At 38.0% G+C, this 20,465-nt stretch overlaps 1 protein-coding gene across 1 annotated transcript in view; it reads right to left on the reverse strand.

Moving 5' to 3' along the window:
• Positions 1–15,996, reverse strand: part of LOC114662001 (ATP-sensitive inward rectifier potassium channel 12-like) — a 98,898-nt gene extending 82,902 nt beyond the window's left edge. The window contains exon 1 of the mRNA XM_028815284.2: positions 15,195–15,996. The gene's annotated coding sequence lies outside the window, so the exon portion shown is untranslated. The remainder of the gene's footprint in view (positions 1–15,194) is intronic.
• Positions 15,997–20,465: the final 4,469 nt, after the last annotated feature.

Below are 20,465 nucleotides of genomic sequence, written 5' to 3' on the forward strand. Positions count from 1 at the left end.
GTCCTGAACAGAGGCAGCCCAGTGGGGCCAGACCAGTCTTCAAAATTTGCAAAAAGGCATACAGACAAATTAATTCAGTTAGATTTGGAGTCATGCACTTGTAGACACTAAAGAAAATTAAGGGGGAGGAATGGAAGTGCATTGAACAATGAAATCCAGAAAGCAATTCCGAAATCTGGAAAAGACTATCAAGTCATTACTATAGTTGATATGGAGACTCTAAATGTTTGTTAAAACCCTCTGGATGATACTTTTACCAACTGAAGCTGATGTCACATTACCTGACTTCTAGTCAGAGATGATGTCCAACTCGATGAGTGACATTGGTGATCTGCGTATGTCAATTTACATGACTAGATATCACGGAAGATGTCAATTTATGCAACTGCCTGATGACTTTCCAGGACAGTATCACAAAGTGTCATGAGCTCACCTCTTTTCCTGATGGACAACACTGTGCTTCCTTAAAGAGTTTACAGGTATGGCAAGTTCAGCCACCATCTTGGTGTTGTTTTTTCCTTTGTTCCATTCAATCATGGTACATAAAACATTAAACATCACACAGACAAACCACTGCAATGCTTGCAAGGTCCGAAATGCTCGCGTTCCTTATTCTTCATCCCTACATTATATGGAATGTACTTCTGGATGAGCGGTCATTGGTTTTCATCTCTCACACATACAAGGCTGCCGCTACAACTTAACTTTTTCGAGGTGGGTTTCAAATTATAACAACATATAGTAGTGTCTTCATGCAGCTGCCAGCCACTACACAAACGCATTCAGCACTACGATCAGCTGAGGGCCGACCATGTGATGGTGGAACATCACTTTTGTTTTTGATCTCCAGATTACTTGCATCAAAATCAGAGGTCGATAAGTCAAAATCTGATTCAGCAATAATACACAAAATGTTGTCTACTGAGTATTTTGCTTTCCGCATTTGCTTCTCTCTCTCGTCAAATCCGCTTTTTGCTCCAGCAGCGGGCAGCCCCTCTGCTGCACATTTCTGCCAGCCTGAAAAAATATTCAGCCCACAAAGAGTTAAAATAAAATCAAACTTGTTTGATTGTGATGTTCATTAGGTATGTCACATTACACGACTAAACCAAATCACTAAGATTATGTAAATGAAGTATGAGACTGAAAATCACTGGAGAAGTTGTGTAACGTGACATGGTCTTAAGTAGGCTAGATAGGGTGAATCATCTCCACCTCCTTGTGAAATATTCAGTCTTGCAGAAAATAATTAAAGTATAATGGTTTATGAGACAAGTGTAAGTACAAATTAACTGAAACAGAATCAAGCTTCATTTTGTATCATCACACTAAGCACTATGTGTTTAGCCTGCAGTTCATGTGGATGCCATAAGCCAGCTTGCATGATCTTTTAGGACCTGAGCATATGGGTTCTCAATCACAGCAGGTACAAATTCAATATGTTTCTCTGGTGTTTACAACAATCAAAGAGTGATAACTGCGCTCACCAAGGTATAGCAAGAACACTAGAAAAGAAATCGAAAATTCCACACAAGCTTGCTTTCATTTCCTGCTAACCTGTTGATGCGAAGTTTGGACAGATCACACACATAATGAAGAAGTCAGAGCTACACCTTTTATATACAGTTCAGAACTGTTGATTGCATAAGACTAAAACATTCATCAGGCCATTATCAAACAAACATAAATTCATGGTTGCAGGGGCTAGAGAGTGTCCCGCCAGCACTGGATGCAAGACCAAGGAAAGACCAAGTCCAAACAAGGAACCTTTGCATAGACAGGCATAGTACATCATGCAGGTCCAATTAACATTACAAGCATGATTTAGAGATACAGTAGACCAATGTGACAACCTTGAGAAAAAGCTACACAATGACAGGGAAAATGGACAAACTCAACTGAATCTGGTTGGACCACTGCTTTCATGGGCATCCCACCACCCCATTACTCAGAAGAAGACACATTTGTTTAAAATTTAAGTTTAGTCAGATGTTTTCATGATACACAATGCAGTTTCTTACCTAGAATAATATTTCTTTTTGCAGTACATGCAATTTTCTATGTGCCTGGTTAGCCTGTTTCTGGGTTGCTTTGGCAGGCCCTTGGATCCTCCTATGTTCTTGGCAGATTTTCTTCTTGTGTGCTCATGTAGTCTGAACTTTTCAGTTACACCTCAGGTCTTGAAGCCTAGAACTCTGTCACGTCACCCATTGGTTGATTTTTTGTGAGACAATTTAAACGATGTGTGAACTCGTAGGTCTATATGATTTACACAGTAGGGTTACTATTTCCATGTGAACAGAGTACAGTGAAATTCTTCCTTGTGTGCTAGTTAGCACTCAATATGTCTCCACTCTGCCAAAGTTTCTTATAACTTAAAATCCTGGAATGCAACTACTTTATTAACTGAGGTTTTACTGTGTTTGGTCAATTAATATTGGAGACCAATTGAAAGAAATAATTGGTTGGGATGAAAACCTGCAGCCACAGTGAGCCCACAGGACTGAACCAGAGACTCACTAAACTGTATCTGACTGTGTTTGGCCTGTCTGACTTCTTTTCTACATTTAGTTGATGGACAAATAGTGTTGTGTTTTATTTATGTTAATTTGTTTCTACTTGATTTTTGATGTATTAGAACAAACCTGTATCTTCATATGTGATAATTCTGTATTTAGTGAAAGGTGTAATCTGTTCTTGTATTTTGCCTTGAGTCCTGTCACTGCGCTTTGTGAGGAGTGCTGTGCAAGAACAAAGTAGTTTGTGTTGTTGTATTTCTTTTCTGAGGTAGCAATGATCGATTGGCCATCTAGCTCTGTGAGGATTTCTAATATTCTGCTTTGTGTATTGTATTTACTCCATTTTAAACACCCATTGCATGCCTAACCTACCTGGAAGGAGGTCTCTCTTTGAATTGCCTTTCCGAAGATTTCTTCCATTTTTTTCCCTACATTCTTTGAGAATTTTTTTCTTGTCTTCTTAAGGAGTTAATGCTGGTGGGCTGTCAAAAAACAGGGCCTGTTAACGCCCATGGAGGCATTCATTATGTGATTTTGGAATATACTAGAAATAATGTTTTGTTGTTGTTGTTTTTAGTTAATTTCCAATATCAGCATCTTGTGTGGTCTAAGACTTTTAGTTATGTTCTCAGATTTTTTCAAGTAAGACAAATATTTAGAGGTAAGTACATCTCACTATTTCTGAGTAGTTATTATCATTATCATGAATCATTTCAGTTATTTATGTACTATATGATTAAGCACTTTGCCCATTGAAAAGCAATTGGTAATTTATGAGTGTTTGTGTTTTTGTTTTGGTGTTGAGTATTTCATGTTAATGTTGATTTATCTTTTAATACTGTCCTTCAGTGGTTGTACTATATGAAAATATGATAGTCTTTTTGTGTATTTTTTATGGAATTATTTGGCTGACATTTTATCATGGTGCATGAAGCTGAATATATTTTGAAATGCATGGTGCTCTACTCACGTAAGGTTTACTAGTGGCCGTCTTCTTCCTCTGCTGACATCCATCATCGCTGTCACTAATCTAGTCTTCCACACCTCCTTCCATGTGGTTCCAATGAGCATTTTTTATATGCCACTTGCACTGCCTGCATATTCACATCACCAGCTCCACCTCACACTGCTTACTTCAAGTCAGACGCAACATGATTTGCATTCCTTTTTCCCAACTCAGTGAGATGATCAAAGCCAAGATCTTTCCCAAGGCTTCCACAGACATGTACCCATGCAAATATGTTTTCATCAGAATTCCAGATTTTATAAGATTTGCTCGCTCACTCACACACATGCAGACTCTGTATGGCTTTTCTGGATAGCTCCATCCCATCTACAGCATCGCTTTCTCTTCCAGGTACCCACCTCAATATTATGCCCAAAAAAAAAACACTGATTGAAACCAACAAACTTTATTTTATGTAACATCTGTCTGTAGTGAACACCAGCCCAAGATTGAGGATCACATAGTCGGCGGGAGATAGGAACTCAACCAGAAACCATCTGCTTCAGAGTCCATTTACTTACCCATGACCTCCACTGCACTAGAGAAATCTAGATCATGTAATTTATGTCAAAAAAATAAGCTGCTCTGTCCAGCCCATCCACTTTAACCTTTACATAATCTTTATGAAGTATATTTCTGATATTTTGATCACTACCATTATTCAGACTAGAAAGCATACTTTTGCACTTCTTTGGCCCCTTTGACCATTTCCTCTTTAAGCAAAGTAACTTATGGTAGACATACATAGCTATAAATAATAATTTGACAAAAAAAATTGCATTAAAGAACTCCACAGAGTGATCTCTCGCCGTTTCTAGCATTCCATCTTCAAATGTAGATTAATGTGCCTTTGCCAGTAAGTAGCGGATTAGTGATGAGAACCGCTTCCCCATTAAAACTTCCACCTTGACTGCCGGCAGCGATGAGACCTCCACCCTCATAAGGGCAAGCACTACTGTTTCATTGAAGACATTATGCAATGTGTTCATGCAAAACGCTGTTTCAGTGAAGACATCATAAAACAAATAAATTACCCAACATCTGATCACAATGATGTTAAAAACTTAGACGAGAAATGCTAACCTGTTTCTCACTAATTAACATGCAAAAGTGAGCTTCAGGTTTTCACACTCGAACTGGCAATAGAACAAACCATCGGAGGCTCAACAGCCTACGGTTTTCTAATTTGTATTATTCATTTTCTTTCTAACCTTATTTGTCTGACACTAACTACATTGTCTTAGACTCATTTAGCTATGTAATGTTATCTTAAGGATTCTAAGAGTTTTTCATCACACTTTCATTGAGAAAGCTGTTATATTAGAAATATTTTAATGACATGCAGTGCCTTCAGAAAGTATTCAGACCCTTTCACTTTTTACAAATCTTGTTATATTACAACCTTATGCTAAAATCATTACTTTATCAAACATAAATATCCTAAAATGACAAAGCAAAAATAGGACATTAGGAATTTTTGCAAATCTCTCTATTATAATAAAAAAATCCTGGGACGAGACGAGACGTGACTTTTTCAGAGAGATACTTTCACTTCCCGCGAGACGAGACTTTGTGCCAAGAGATTTAACCACACCCGGGGCCGGAAATAACAGACAAAGAGTAGATGGCAAAGTAGAACGCTGTAAAGTATTCAAAAATGTTGGTGCGATACACATGTAGAGCAGGTTATAAATAATGAAAGTACTAAAATTCGAAAGTCTCAAAAAAAATGATAGTAAAGATCACATTAGCACAAACAAACAGAAATTATTACTTGGTGAAATAACGGAACAGTGAAAAGAGATCGAATATATCATTTAGATTTAAACTTTAAGTCAGAGACTTGTAGATCATCTAATTCGTGTTGCCAACAGAGAAAAGTACTGTTTCTTCCCAATGAAGAGGCGCATCTGCAAGAATTAAAAGATTTGTTTTATGGTTGAAGAGATGCGAAGTGGTTGGTGCATAGTGTAGGCTTAGGGGGCTGGCGAGCGAAGCGAGCAGGGGGTGAAGCCCCCTAGGTTAACAAAAGTAAAAAACAGATATATATTGACACAAGTATTCAGAGCCTTTGCTATGACACTTGAAATCTGGGTGAGGTGCATCCCATTCTATTGAACATTGTTGAGATGTTTCTACACCTTGTTGGAATCCACCTGTGGTCAATTCAATTGATTGAAAATGATTTGGAATGGTACACACCTGTGTGTGGAAGGTCTCACGGCTAACAAAGTGTATCAGAGAAAAAAAAAACAAGCCATGAGGTGGAAAGAATTGCCTGAAAGCTTAGAAATAGGATTGGGTTAAGGCACAGATTGGGAGAAGGCTACAGAAAATGTCTGCAGCATTGAATCTTCCCAAGAGCACAGTGGCCTCCGTAATTCATGAATGGAATACATTTAGAACAACTGTGGTTATTGCTAGAGCTATCTGCCTGATCAAAATAAGCTATCAGGAGAGAAGATTCTTGGTAAGAGAGGTGACCAAGAACCCAGTGGTCAATCTGGCTGAGCTCCAGAGAAACTGTGTGGAAATGGGAGAAACTTCTAGAAGGACAACCACCACTGCAGCACTCCACTAACCTTGGTCTTTATGGCATAGTGGCCAGGCAACATATGAAAGTCCTCTTGGAGTTTACAAAATGGCAGATAAAGGTCTCTCACACTATGAGGAACAAGATTCTCTGGTTTTATGAAACAAAGATTGAATTGTTAGGCCTCAATTCTAAGGGTTATGTCTACAGGTAACGGGTACTGTTTATCATATAGGAAATACCATTCCAACAGTGAAGCATGGTGGTGGCAACATCATGCTGTGGGGTTGTTTTTCAGCCACTGGGACTGAGAGACTAGTCAGGGTTGAGGGAAAGCTGAACAGAGCAAACTACAGAGATATCTTTAATCAAAACCCAGAGCGCTGTGGACACCAAAGTGGGTTGACAATGACATTAAGCACAAAGCAAAGTCAACACCAGAGTGGCTTTGGGACAATTCTAGGAATGTCCCTGAATGTCCCAGCCAAAGCCAACAGTTGAACATCATTGAACATCTCTAGAGCAGGTTTTCCCCACCTGGGTTGCCCGCACCACCAGAGGGTGCAAGATGGCATTTCAAGGGGTGCAACTAAGAGGAAGATTGTGTTGAGATGTGCTGAAATTGAGTGAGGTGCATTGTCTAACTTTATCATGGTGCAATCGGTGTCTTGTTGTGTGCCATCATTGTAGGTCATTTATAAGTTAGTGCTCCTGTTCTATGATATGAAAAGAATTGAACGTTGCACATGTAATTGTCACCTGTGAATGAGCCACAGACATCCGTTTTCTAGAAGGTTCCTTGCGACGGGAAAGCGTTTGTAAAAATGAATACATTTTTTTAATAGAATACAATTTGGACCTTGCAATGATCTGTAGAGAAGGGTGAGGTCTAGTATTGATTTCTGTACAAGTCCTGATCATGAAACATCACTAACAAGGGGGACTAATTTGGATGTAACACTTGCTGCTTGCTGCTTACACTAAGCCCATCTCTCCTGCTAACGGACCAAGCAGCAGCGCAACAATTTTAACTGTGCGGTGAATCTGTTTTTGAACTGCAGTGAAGGTGTTATTGGAGGACATAGCTCATCAACTGTGTTTGACTGTTTGTGACGCATCAGCACCCATTGCATAATGGGGGTCTCTAATCCCCCAAACCCCTCGATCATTGATCGTATGTCATTTCCTCATGTCACTTGATACCCCGACCTCTGCATTGTTAATCAAGCATCTAAGCTTGAAAGAGGACACTTTTACGTGATTATTGAGATTTATAAAGGTAAATTGCCCAATTTCTATTTAAATCGTATGCACTAAGTTAAAACCTTATTTTTTGTGTTCAGTTTGCTCACCTGCTGTACTATAAGTGGCTCAATTTCTGGTTCAAAAATTAGAAATTTGACTTCTTCATCTTCAAATGAGATAATTACTTTTGTAGGGGGTGCAACCTTAATCAAACATTTTTTAGGGGTGCGGGACATAGTATACATTGGGAAGCACTGGTCTACTGATACCTGAAAGCAGCTGTCCACCAAAGGTGTCCATCCAACACGACAGAGCTTGAGAGGATCGACAGAGAAGAATGGCAGAAATCCCAAAATTCAGGTGTGTAAAGCTTGACACGTCAAACCCCAGAACTGACGCTGCCAAAGGGACTTCAGCTAAGTACTAGGTAAAGAAAGGGTCTGAATACTTACTTATTGTTAATAAATTTGAAATCCCATTTTTGCTTTGTTATTGAGTGTTCATTGATGTGGGAAAAAATTAATTTAAATGATTTTAGCACAACATAACAAAATGTGAAGAACGTGATAGGGGTCTGAATACTTTCTGAATCCCCTGTAAGTTAAAAGGGCTGAGAATGGGAATATGCAGTATTAATAAATGAATTGAAGTGGCTAAAAGCAGACCTTAAGTAAAAGCCTACCTAATCTATAACACTAATCAGTTGCCCTGGATGTAGACATCTGCTGAATTAGCACTAACAATGATAATAGGGACCATCTTGTCACTTTTTCATAGTTCAGCTACTGTGTTCAACAAACTACAAGCTGATGTCCATTTCATTTAGTGATTTAGTGTCAGAAAACTAGCCAGTTGCATCAAAACATTCAAATCAGAAATCTGCACTGTAAAAAGTTTCGACTTTTCAGAAATTGGTTTAAGCCGATTTAGAAAAAAGATGGATGAATGAATTTGATATATGGAGTCTGATGCCTATTAAACTCACTCTCATCTGTGGTGCTCACTTATTTCTGGGGAGCTGAACCTTAATTTTGTTTATTGTGGCACCCGTGACACCAGCCTGAGTAGTACACATGACAGTGACCAGAATGAGAATGTTGAATCTGCCACTGCCCAGCTAACAACATGATGAAAGTAAAGCGCTTTATCCTACCATTTTAAATGTATTCATATATATGACGTAGACTCCACAATAAATTCCAAGACATCATTCTAAATCACCCTAAAATAAATTAAAAGTTAACTCTTGAACGCACCCACTAGCTCACCATTTGGTGAATTAAATTAATAATTATTTGTTACCTATATATTTGTTGCAAAGGTATTTGTTATTATATTTATACTATTATTTGAAGAATAGTAATTATCCTGCTTACATTAATATTTAACACTTTCAATATACTGTATTTAGCATTACTGATACTCTATTTTTTTAACTAAACTACCTCATGATCCTTAGCTGGAATTAGTGATTTCGAAAAATAGATAACTGGAAAAGAGAAATTATAAGAATTTCATCTTTATTTTAGCTTTAAAACAAGCAACACTCCGGTCTCGAGGGGAGAAGTCATTAAAGTGACCAAATTAAATCCGCCCAAGGTAAATGGAGAACGTCAAATCGGCCATCTTCTTCAGCTTCTCAAAGATACTGACAGAAAGTAGGAAGAGCTATAATATAATATAATATAATATAATATAATATAATATAATATAATATAATATAATATAATATAATATAATATAATATGGGCGGCATGGTGGTGCAGTGGTAGCGCTGCTGCCTCGCAGTTAGGAGACCCGGGTTCACTTTCTGGGTCCACCCTGCGTGGAGTTTGCATGTTCTCCCCGTGTCTGCGTGGGTTTCCTCCGGGCGCTCCAGTTTCCTCCCACAGTCCAAAGACATGCAGGTTAGGTGGATTGGCGATTCTAAATTGGCCCTAGTGTGTGCTTGGTGTGTGGGTGTGTTTGTGTGTGTCCTGCGGTGGGTTGGCACCCTGCCTGGGATTGGTTCCTGCCTTGTGCCCTGTGTTGGCTGGGATTGGCTCCAGCAGACCCCCGTGACCCTGTGTTCGGATTCAGCGGGTTGGAAAATGGATGGATGGATAATATAATATACACCAAAGGCAAAGAGGTGAAGAGCGCACCATCTACCTCAGAGCTTGGCCTCTTGCTGCTGTTGTGTTTGGCATTTTCAGTTGGGGTCAATTCCCTAATTAGTTGTCCCCATTACTTATTTCATCTTTTATTAAAAGAATTTCAGCATCTGTGTGTTTTCCCTTTTCTTAGTTACAACAGAGCAATTTAAATCCAAGGAGCTCATCCAGACTCTTCAGCTTGAACCTCATCACTTACTTCTGTTGAAAAATGGATCGTTTCTAATTCTGGGAATTCACAGCTGCAAATTGTCATCTGCCCTCCTTAGAAGCAGCAGACACAACCGCCAGTATCACCCTTAGTTTGTCACTGAAAAGTGACCTACTCCTGGTGAAAATCATACAAACAGATCATTAATCTTAACCCACAGGAATGAGAAATCAAAAAAGAGATCTCCTTAATGTCTTTTTGCTTTCTCCTAGATAACAATGAGATCAAAACAAAATAAAATGGAGACATGTTCTTTTGTCCCATGCTTCTCAGATTTTTCTCCTGAGAAAAAAAAATACCCCAGTGTTCTCACAAATGTCTCCTTATAAGTTTGAGCTGAGATCTCAGTAAAGTCGCACAGTGGGCTCAGATTTTCCAAGTAGTGCCTTGACATTTTTTTTTTTGCAGTTTGAAAGTATTTGCATCGTGTGCTCAGTAATATGTGGTGAAACGAAAAGATAGTTGTTCGTGGTAATAAAACACTTCACTGTGATTACAAAACTGTAGTCGTCGCTTCTAAAGAATACGATTAGTTGCTCTCATTTATATTTCTGTGCTCCAAATAGCTCATAGCCACTCAGGATGAAAAGAATGGCATAGTGGTTAAGACATAGTGGTTGTGGGTTCGAATCGTGCTATTGATACTGTGTGACCACAAACAAGTCACTTCACCTCTCTGTGCTCCGATTGGAAAAACAAAAGAAATGTAACGGATTGCATTGTAAGTCACCTTAAATAAAGGTGTCAGTAAAACAATATGAAGTCTTGAGCGAGATTAATACAGCAACTAGAAGGCGATCTCACGATAAACCCTGGAGACTCAGCCTGTTGTCATCTGAGAGTTGGAGATATTTTGTTCTAACCAATTTCTTACGTTGCTCTTAGTATAACAGGTACTCTGTAGTTTTAGAAATGACCAATCATGAAGTGTCAAGCAAAATGACACCTATTATTGGCTAATAAATGTTATTGGCTAATGTTAATTAGTGTTCCCTTATTTTAATTATTTTGACTTTTTTCTCTTTCTTTATCATGTAAAGAATTTGAGCTACATTGTTTGTATGAAAATGTGCTATAGAAATAAATGTTGTTGTTGTTGTAAAAAAAAGGGGGATATATTTATCTTACTGTTGATTAATATGTATTCAAAATGAATCATGAGCACATAAAAGAAATAAGTATTATATTTTAATTAAGCACGAGCACTGTAAGAATTAAACTGGAAAGGCTTAGGCCTGTTATTTTTTATGTATCTGAATAAACTCGAAACCACCAATATATTATAGACTGAAGATCAAGTGTGAATTCCACTACTCCAGATAATAGATATGAACTTCAGGTTGTAAATATTGCTGGTAACAATTGGACCAGTACTAGGCGAGTTTAGGCCCTGTCAAGCATATGTTGATGTATGGGAAAGAAGCTATGCCTGGTGAACTGGGAAATATTGGTGGAACCAGTTGGAGGCAGGATAGCAGGAAATAGAATGATAAGGAGTCAGATGACAGAGACAAATGTGATGGAAGATAAGAATTGTAATAAAAGCATGGTTTGACCATCCATGGCCGCTCATTTCACGTGATTTGAGTCCGCCTATTTCTGCTGCCTTCCTGAGACTCCGTGTGCCTTATTGAGAAAAGTCACACTGCCGTGACCTCTGCCACGACACTAACTGAACCGATCACAATATGCAGCCTTTCAAGGCACCTTCTTCAGGCAGGCTTCAAGCCAATTTCTCAATTTTAACTCCCTTCCCCTCAGTTGTCTCCTTTTCATCTAAAGATAGTTTCCATAAGGATTTTCAGGAGAAACATCTGTAACAAAGTTGATTTTTAAATAAAACATAAATGAGAAACTCTGTTAAGTCTTGTTAAAGATCAACCTTTGAGCTGTATGAAGCAGTTTGCTATGGGAAAATGATATGATCTAACACATCCTTATTATATAAATAGTCGAATAATGATTTAAAACTGTGCAAATTTTGTTATTTAAGCTTGTCAAGCAAAGTCTAATATAGACAATCAATAAATCTAAAAAACCAACTGACTGTTCCTTTACTGGCAAAATATAAACCCTGATTAAATGATTAGCCGTAATCAAAATGTACGGCGCTGAAGACCACCAGGACTGAAGGTCTGCATACCAGTGTAATTATATAAGGCCGTATGTCAAGAACAATCTGGATTGGACATTTGGATGATTTGAGATGAGAACATCGAACACTCAGCTGTACTTTGCACACTCTCTTACATGTGGACATGTCCTAACCGAAGAAGTCTATCTGTTAGGTTGCCCCCTGCTAAAAACTGGGTTTTTGATTTGGAGACGTAAGCACTTTGGAATTAGAAACCTTTTAAACTGTAGGTAATCTCCTTCCATCAGCACTAAACGGGTACTTAGGAAGGTTTAAGTCATTTAGAAGCAGTCTGCTGAAACTGGAACAGGTAATGGCAGATAATGTGCAACTCGAAGGTAAAAATTAGATTCAATTTGCAATAGGAAGCAAATTGAACAAAATATTTTAAAGGAGTGTGTGATTTCAAAGTGCTTTACAATTAGGGGTAGTCGGTGTTTGTCCTTTAGTGGATTTCCAACAAAACACACCTGAATGATACTCACTCGTGAGAAAAATAAAAAGGTTCATAAATTCTCTTTAGTTTTTATAAATCCACTAACAGCACAATGAACACAAGGACAAAAACTCCTAAAGGTAGCTGCGTCGCTGAACTGTTGTAGCTCTTCAAAGACATGTAATGGTATCTAAAAGGCTGTGACGGCATTTGAAAGATTTCAGAAACAATCGATACTTACTCTTACGGTCTGAAAATACCAATATTGAAAAATGTGCAGGAATGATTATTTGACTGTGTTTTTATGTAAATAGTGAAATTTATAAAAATGTGAAAATGAAAGGTTGGGGCAGCAGTTTGCAAGATCCCTGATTTTTAGTGAGTTTCATGTTCTCCAGCTGATATTTTCCCAGATGCTCAGGCATTCATCTTGGCTACCAAACGTGTTCAGGTTACGCCAACTGGAAGCTCTAAACTGGCACGTGATGAGGGCATGTATAGTGTGAGTCTGTCTTGTGATGGACTGGCATTGTGTCCGGGGTAGGTTCCTGTAAAATTGCTGTGTTAAATTAACACTTTTTAATAGGTTTATATACTCCCACAATAAGGGTCATGCAATTTCACAAACCCTGATATAAACTCGCTCTCCTCTAAAATTTATAATGGAAAAGCCAGTTTTGGAGATAATTGAATCTGTAATTATATAATAAAAAATAATTTAAAAAATCAAGAAAATTTTTAATTAAATCTCAGTAACATTTAAAATTGTAATAACCAGCTCTCATACCAAAAAAAAATTGAGGAGGATCTCTCTACCTCACATTTTGACATTTGTGTCTTATTGAAATTGGGGCAGGGAGAAATAAACTTCAGGCTCCGCAGATGTCACAGATTTAGAAATATAGAATTTCATGTTATCATCAGTCAATGTCTGTGTGTAGTTCGCCTGTTCTCCTTCTCCCCATGTGCGCTCCATGTGAGCTCCTTTCACATCCCAAAGAGATGTCTGTTCCATTAAACGAATAATCTGAAACGGCCTGGTGATAAGTGAATAGAAATCTGTGCCTGACTGTACCTTTTAAAGGATTAGCTTAACGTCCACTTCATTACTACCCTGTGCCCACTTGAATTCTTGAATTCTGAATTATTGTTGTGTACTGTAAAAGGTAATTATTCATCTTTGTATAACTCTTGAATATGTATATATGATAACACTGGTCGTTATTTTTCTGTCTTGTGTTTTGTAATTTCCCTACTGCTCCCTATATTTCTCTCTGGGATAATAAAGCCTACCCTATCCTATCCTATCTGTCAGGATAAGGGTGGATGCAGAAAATGGATGGATAGATAAAACAAAAAATGAAACAGAGAAAAGTGTTTCACTCTTGACAATAAAAAAAAACGCATATAGATGTAAATACATTTATATTATTTCTTCTCAGCCTGTAAATGTGGTGGAATATCTACCAGTAGTGAGAGTTCTTTAGTTCCAGGTTAAGGCACAACAAATGGCTTTTAAAATTCTGCATTTATTTAAAAGGAAAGGAAACTGCAATAGCATCTTTAATATATATATCCGTTATAATAATATATACAAATATACAAAAATATATTAAAAATATATATAAAATCTGCTATATACACAGACAAACACTTGCATATATATATATATATATATATATATATATATATATATATATATATATATATATATATATAAATGTGTGTGTATGTGCGTGTGAGAGTGTGTATGTGTATAACAGATTTTATATATATAAGAGATATTACTCAGTTGCTAAAGGTTTCAGGATCCAGCGCAATACACATACAGTAGCTCCACTGAGCATGAGGTAAGGTCATTCCTGCAGTGAAGTGCAATTTCAGCTGAAAATCTTCCCAGCAGGTGGCACTGCATGCAATAGGAGATTTGCATTTGACATTAATCTAAATTATGTTCAAAGTGGTAGAAATAGGACATAACAAGCTGAAGTGCACATGTCAAGCTGACCAGGATTCGTTGCAGTGGTACGAGAAAAATGAAGAGGTACTGCATTCAGTTAAGTGTTGTATTTGGATGAAAATAGCCTTGTCACCATGGGAACACAGTGGAGCTTTCAGACAGCTCATTAAATATGTCAAGTTCAGGCTAGTCTCTATATAAAAGAAAAATAAATAAATACAATTATACCCCACCCAATATAAGTTTATTACAAGAAAGGATTAAAGAATAACTGACATTAGAAACACAAGGCGAAATCTGTCATGCTTGAGTGGGCTACATGTTATATGCTGCCTTTCACCTAGTGCGCCTGGGAATAACCTGCAGCCCTCAAAGTCCACCGTGAAATGTTATATTAAACTAAAAAAAAAGAGTCAAAGAGCCCCTAAATAAGTATCCTCAAAACTGTTTGCTGGAAATATGGGACGTGTGAAGCGCTTCAGGTCATCTACTCTCTTTCCATACAACTTTTGTTCAAAGCTTTTCCTCAGTTCCACTTCCACTCAAGTTAGGCAACAAAATGCGTTAGGAAATTTTGCCCAACTTTCCTAAGTGAGCTGTTAAGCTGCGGGGGCTCCTTTGTGTCAAGAAAATGATTGTTCTCGATTCGTTATAAAGTGATGCAGAATTGATAACCCCCGTTATTTCGGCTTTCATTCACGGGAATTTGTACTTAAAAGAAACAAAATTGCCTTTGCATTTCAGCTCTTACATTAGAAACGCGGATGCAGGTTACAGCATGCGGTCCGATTGCGTGGATGGCATGAGTTCATTGCTTATTCTTTTAAAGCGGCCGTACCTTGGGGTCACTTTTTAACTGTGTGTGGCAGAGAGGACCTCGGTTTCTGTGGGTTTTGACAAAAGCCCCCATAACTACGGCCCTTCTTAAAAAACACCCCTATTCGTCATTTATTAAATATTATGTAAATAGTATGTAGGCTACTTGGAATTCACTTACCTTGCTTACTTCACAGTCTGCGAAGTCAATCCTTATTCCGATTTCAGGGAAAGGCGCTGCAGGTTCGCTAGCGACACGAGGCAGAAAGTGAAAACCTCCAGCAAACATAAAGAGCCAGAACCCTTTCCAAATCCAGACCTAGTTTAGAACTTATTCTGCGCGTTAGGTTTCCTTGTTCGATGTACGCTCAGCTTGTCCCCACTTGGCTTAAGCATAAGCAGAAGTAGGTTTAGGGTTCTTTACTCCCCTTTGAATATTTGATGAATTTGCTTTTTCTGTCTTCTGTTTTGACAGTTTTCCGTTCTTAATTTCCAATCTAGTCTTCATTGTGCGACAATCCTTTCTTAAAACGTTTGTCTTATTTTAAATTTATTTGCACAGTTAACTGTCTCTCAATGACAAATGCTTGCTTTAGCCAGCGCTTGTGGTTGAGTGAGTGAGGGAGCGAGCGTGAGACTTTCAGCCGTGCGAGACAAACTGCGTGCTTCTGTGTGTGCGCGCGGGCGCGCGTGTGCATGCGTGTGCGTGCATCCCGTAGCCTGCCTAGTTGTGTGTACGCGCATCCTCGTGCAAGCCTCTGTGTGTCTCTGTATGTGTAACCGTCACATTGCTTCGGTGTGTGTGCTCCTGAGTGTATCTAGGACTCTGTGTGTGTGTTTCAAAAAATCTCTTTAGTAAGCTAAAATCTACCCACTGCATTGTTTTCCTGTACTAACAGTTTCTAAATTGAAAAGCAAAGTGTGACATATCTTGTAACGGCAAGGATTTAATTAGCGAGGCAGATGACCAACGTGGCAACTGCTTTAGTCAAATGTTTTTATATAACTCTGCTAATCATGACTAAGCACCTATTTTTCAGGTAGGGACAGAGAAGAGCTGTAAAACCCTCTTTGGAATTCATATGAAATGCTCTCTGGAACACAGTGAGAGCTGTAAACACTGGCAGATCAAATGCTTAAGCCAGTGAGAGATTCATTTCCTGTCATTGTATTGTTTTTGGCAAAGCTATTATCTATCTATCTATCTATCTATCTATCTATCTATCTATCTATCTATCTATCTATCTATCTATCAGAAGTTTGTGAGAGAGATAGCAAGGAAACAAAAATAAATTTAAAGTGCATAATGTTCTAATCTGTTTTCTGTTGTCTTCCACCAATATATTTGTTTCAAAAGTTCACTGCTTAAGGCCTATAAATACAAATGCATTGCATTGTTGTAGAAATAAGATAATTGAAACAACCATTAACCAAATATGCACTTAGAACCCCAAAAGAAAAAAAAATGCAAGTCAAACACATGGAACTGAACCCATGTCCCTGCATTTGTGAGGAATCAGGATTAACCATTGCATGCACTGCCACTGTCTGGCCTTTAATTAGTGTTTGTCAAATTTATTTTTTCTACTCATTCTTGTCATTTCCTTTGAATCTGTGTTGGAGTCATGCAGTGAAACTGCAGGAGACAGTAAATGAATGAAAGCCCTTTTGATTGCTTCATACAAATGATCCGATTTGCACAGAGGCCAATATTATTAATATCATCATGCACTTTTTAGTTTTCTGTATTATTTGTTGAGGTGGCATGCTCCCTCAGAGCTCCAGGAGACCAGTGTCCATATTTATCAAGCACTAGCAGTCCCCGCGGCTCTGCACATGTATTAGTAAAATAGGACAGTGAGGAGGGCCCTGCCCGACTCCGCACTCCTGACGTTACAATTCCCCCTCCCCTTGGCCCGCAGCCTCTGTCTCGGATTAGCGCGAATATATCTTTCCTGCAAGCGAACTATGATTCTTAATGCGATGAGAGAAGTTGTAAAATCAACCGGAATGTTCAAGCAAATTATTGAAATAAAACCTGATCTAAATCCATTAAGTAGTTCTCTTGTGAAAAGTGGACAGACAGACATTGGATTTTATATATATAGAGATATAGATTGTGATGGACAGCATGAAGGGACTGGCACCCAGGCCAGGACCAAACATAGATCTTTATCAGCCAGGAGACCATTAAACTGGATCTAATTCCATTAAGTAGTTCTCTCGTTCACTAGCTAAGTGGATGTAAGATACACCCTGAGGCTGGCTTGTGAGTGAGGAGGCCCCCCTCCCCTCAGCCCGCTGTGTCTCTCTCTATGATACACAGCGCAATGAGAGAAGTCGCAAAATCAACCGGAATGTTCAAGCACATTATAGAAAAAAACCCAATCTAAATCCGTTAAGTAGTTCTCTCATGAAAAGCAGACAGACAGACATTGGATTTTACATATATAGAGATGTCTGAATTATCCCTAGGAATGTCAATAAAAGTCTTATTAGGATAACAATTTGTCCTACCCAAGAGCAGGACAGGAGACACAGTTATGAAGTGTCATACATGCACTCTCAGCAGTTATGTTTAAAAATGAATGATATTGTGATTATTCAGCACCCTGAGACACAAAATGGCACTTATGATGATGTTTTGCAGTTTCTGATACTAACACTTCAGCGTGGTTAATTCTTGATTTGTCTTTGCTGGTCCTGTGGATCAAATGACCAAAACGATCTTAGACATGGAGACATGCTCCCACGCATGGAATTTTTTCTATCTATGCAGTGATGTGGACATGGCACCATGTATCCGAAAGTGGTCAGTCTCAAGGAGTGGTTGTTTATGTGGGTGCCAGAATGATGAATGAAGGGCTGAATATGACTCAACAGGTTATCAAAGTACAAGGAAGACATGCAAAAATAGTTGTAGAGTCATCTGTTCATCATGTAGGTCACTCACTCATGAGTGTGTTATACTGCCCTCCCTTCGCTATTTTTGGGTTAATGGGTCTGACACTTTACCTTCTCCTTTTTCTCTTATTGTAAGTCATTAATATCAGACAATACTCTTCTTCCATCAGCAGCTTTTCTCTTCCTCTTCTGTGACATTTTTAGGTATGCGACACTGACCAAACACTTTCACCTACTGACTACAAGACTATCAACCTGCCGATCAGATAGGCAGCAATAAGTATAAATGCATTTTGGTAGCCGATCATGCAAGTGGACTTTGAATTGTGGTCTGTGTGAAGGGATCATGTGGAAAGTATAAACAAGTCTGTGGCTTCACCACAAAGATGCTAATAATAATAATAATAATAATAATAATAATAATAATGTTTAAAGTAGAAGGAGAAAAAGAAGAAGGAAAACACTAATCTAGTAAGGTATTGCACTAAACTGCATGTAACTGTTGCCACTTCGCAGCATCATCAAGAATAATGCAGTTTGCATCCATGACCACCTCTATATTGATACTGTGATATCACTTGTGGTTCACATCTGTCCACTCACAAACACTTTGGGGCAAATATCTTTATTTGCACACTGCCAATCACACTAACAACTCCAGGAAAACCAGTGATTGCCTGAATGCAACTTGCTTTAATATTACTTCACATGGAGTGCTGGAAATGTATAAACCTGCATATCATCTCAATTTCAATTCAAGAAATGGTTGGTTATGACATGCCTAAATCGTTGCATCTGCAAAGCTACATTTTTCCTGTGGCCAGAAAGTGCAATATTATGAACACTTTCATTTTGGCTGACAGTGCATGGCTGTTCCGTGTGATCGTATGGCATATAATATTTGTTATGAATATTATCCCATCTCTGTCAAGTCATTATTTTTTTATGAGTTCAGCATTGTCAAGTGTTTGCACAACATTCAGCCTTTCCTGGGATATGCTTGTCAATCTCTGTCTGAACATCATCTTCTGATAGCTCCTAGTGAGTTAGGACAGCTCACGAGTTCTCCTAAATAATGGTAAAATTAAAAATTGTCCTTCTCTTACCTAACAATTATAAATGCCAAGATTGTATTTTTACAGGAGACTCACTTAATCAACAAGGATCAGTATCAGTTGCAAAGAGACTGGACTGGCCAAATATTCCACTCCAGCTATACAAAGAAAACTAGAGATGTGGGAATCTTAATTCACAGAACAATTTTATTTGTAGTATCTGATGTAGTATCAGATCCCGAAGGGAGATATTTGATGGTTATGGCTAATTTATTTAATTGTAAAGTGATTTTAATAAATATCCACACACCCAATGTGGATGATAGAGACTTCATCTAAAACATTTTTATCCAATCCTAACTTAAACACTCACAAAATTATAATGGTCAGAGATTTTAATTGTGTTTTAAATCCAGACCTGGATAGGTCTTCAGCTACAGGGATGACAACATCTAACACTGCAAAAATAATCACACAGTTTTAACTGATCATAACTTATCAGACCCATTGAGATTACTAAATCCATTCTTAAGAGCATACTCCTTCTTCTCACCAGTACATTATTGTTACTCAAGAATTGATTATTTCTTTATAGATAACAAGTTTTTGCCCATGATCAAATCTAGCAAAGACGACGCTATTGTTATCTCCGACCATGCCCCTCTAATCATGGTACTCATCACTATGCCCCACATACTCATCGCACAGCTGGTGTCTTAACCCCCTGTCATTAGGTGATGAGAACTGTACAGAATTTAAAACCAAGCAAATTATTGTTTTTTAGATCCAAATGCATCCTCTGAAGTTTCTGCAGGAATACTCTGGGAAAATCTGGTAGCATTTTTAAAAGGATAGATTATCTCATATCTTTCCCACAAAAATAAATCAGAAATCAAGAAGACCTCAGAGTTAATTAGTGAAATTGCCAGAATAGATCAAGAACACTCCAGGTCTCCAAATGAGGCACTTTTTAGGAAAAGACAGGCTTTGCAATCAGAACTCAACCTCTTGACAACAAAAGAAACAGAACAACTCATTTTTAAACGGCAACATCATTACTATGAACACAGCTGACAAGATCTTAGTGCAACAAATCCATAGACAGTTAGTTTGGCAATGCAGTATCAGTAATCACCAACACAGAATTATTGGCCATGAAAATAAAATTAACACATTTAGAGACTACTATAAGTCCTTATATTCTACTCAGTTTAAAAAACACAAGACACCATCTAATGCATTTTTTGATACATTACAGATACCACAGCTAGATACTCTAAGTGCAGAGGAGTTGGATAAACCTCTGACCATTATCAGAATTACTAGACACTATAAACTCACTTCAGAGTGGGAAAGCACCAGGCCCTGATGGCTACCCTGATGAATTTAATAAAAAAAAAAATTCCGTTAAGTTAGCTCATCTCTTATTAGCAATATTTATAAAAGTCAGAGACAAAAAAATTCTACCTCAAACTTTTCACCAAGTATTGATT

This window comes from Erpetoichthys calabaricus, chromosome 12, assembly GCF_900747795.2.
Source record: "Erpetoichthys calabaricus chromosome 12, fErpCal1.3, whole genome shotgun sequence".
Taxonomy (NCBI): Eukaryota; Metazoa; Chordata; class Cladistia; order Polypteriformes; family Polypteridae; genus Erpetoichthys; species Erpetoichthys calabaricus.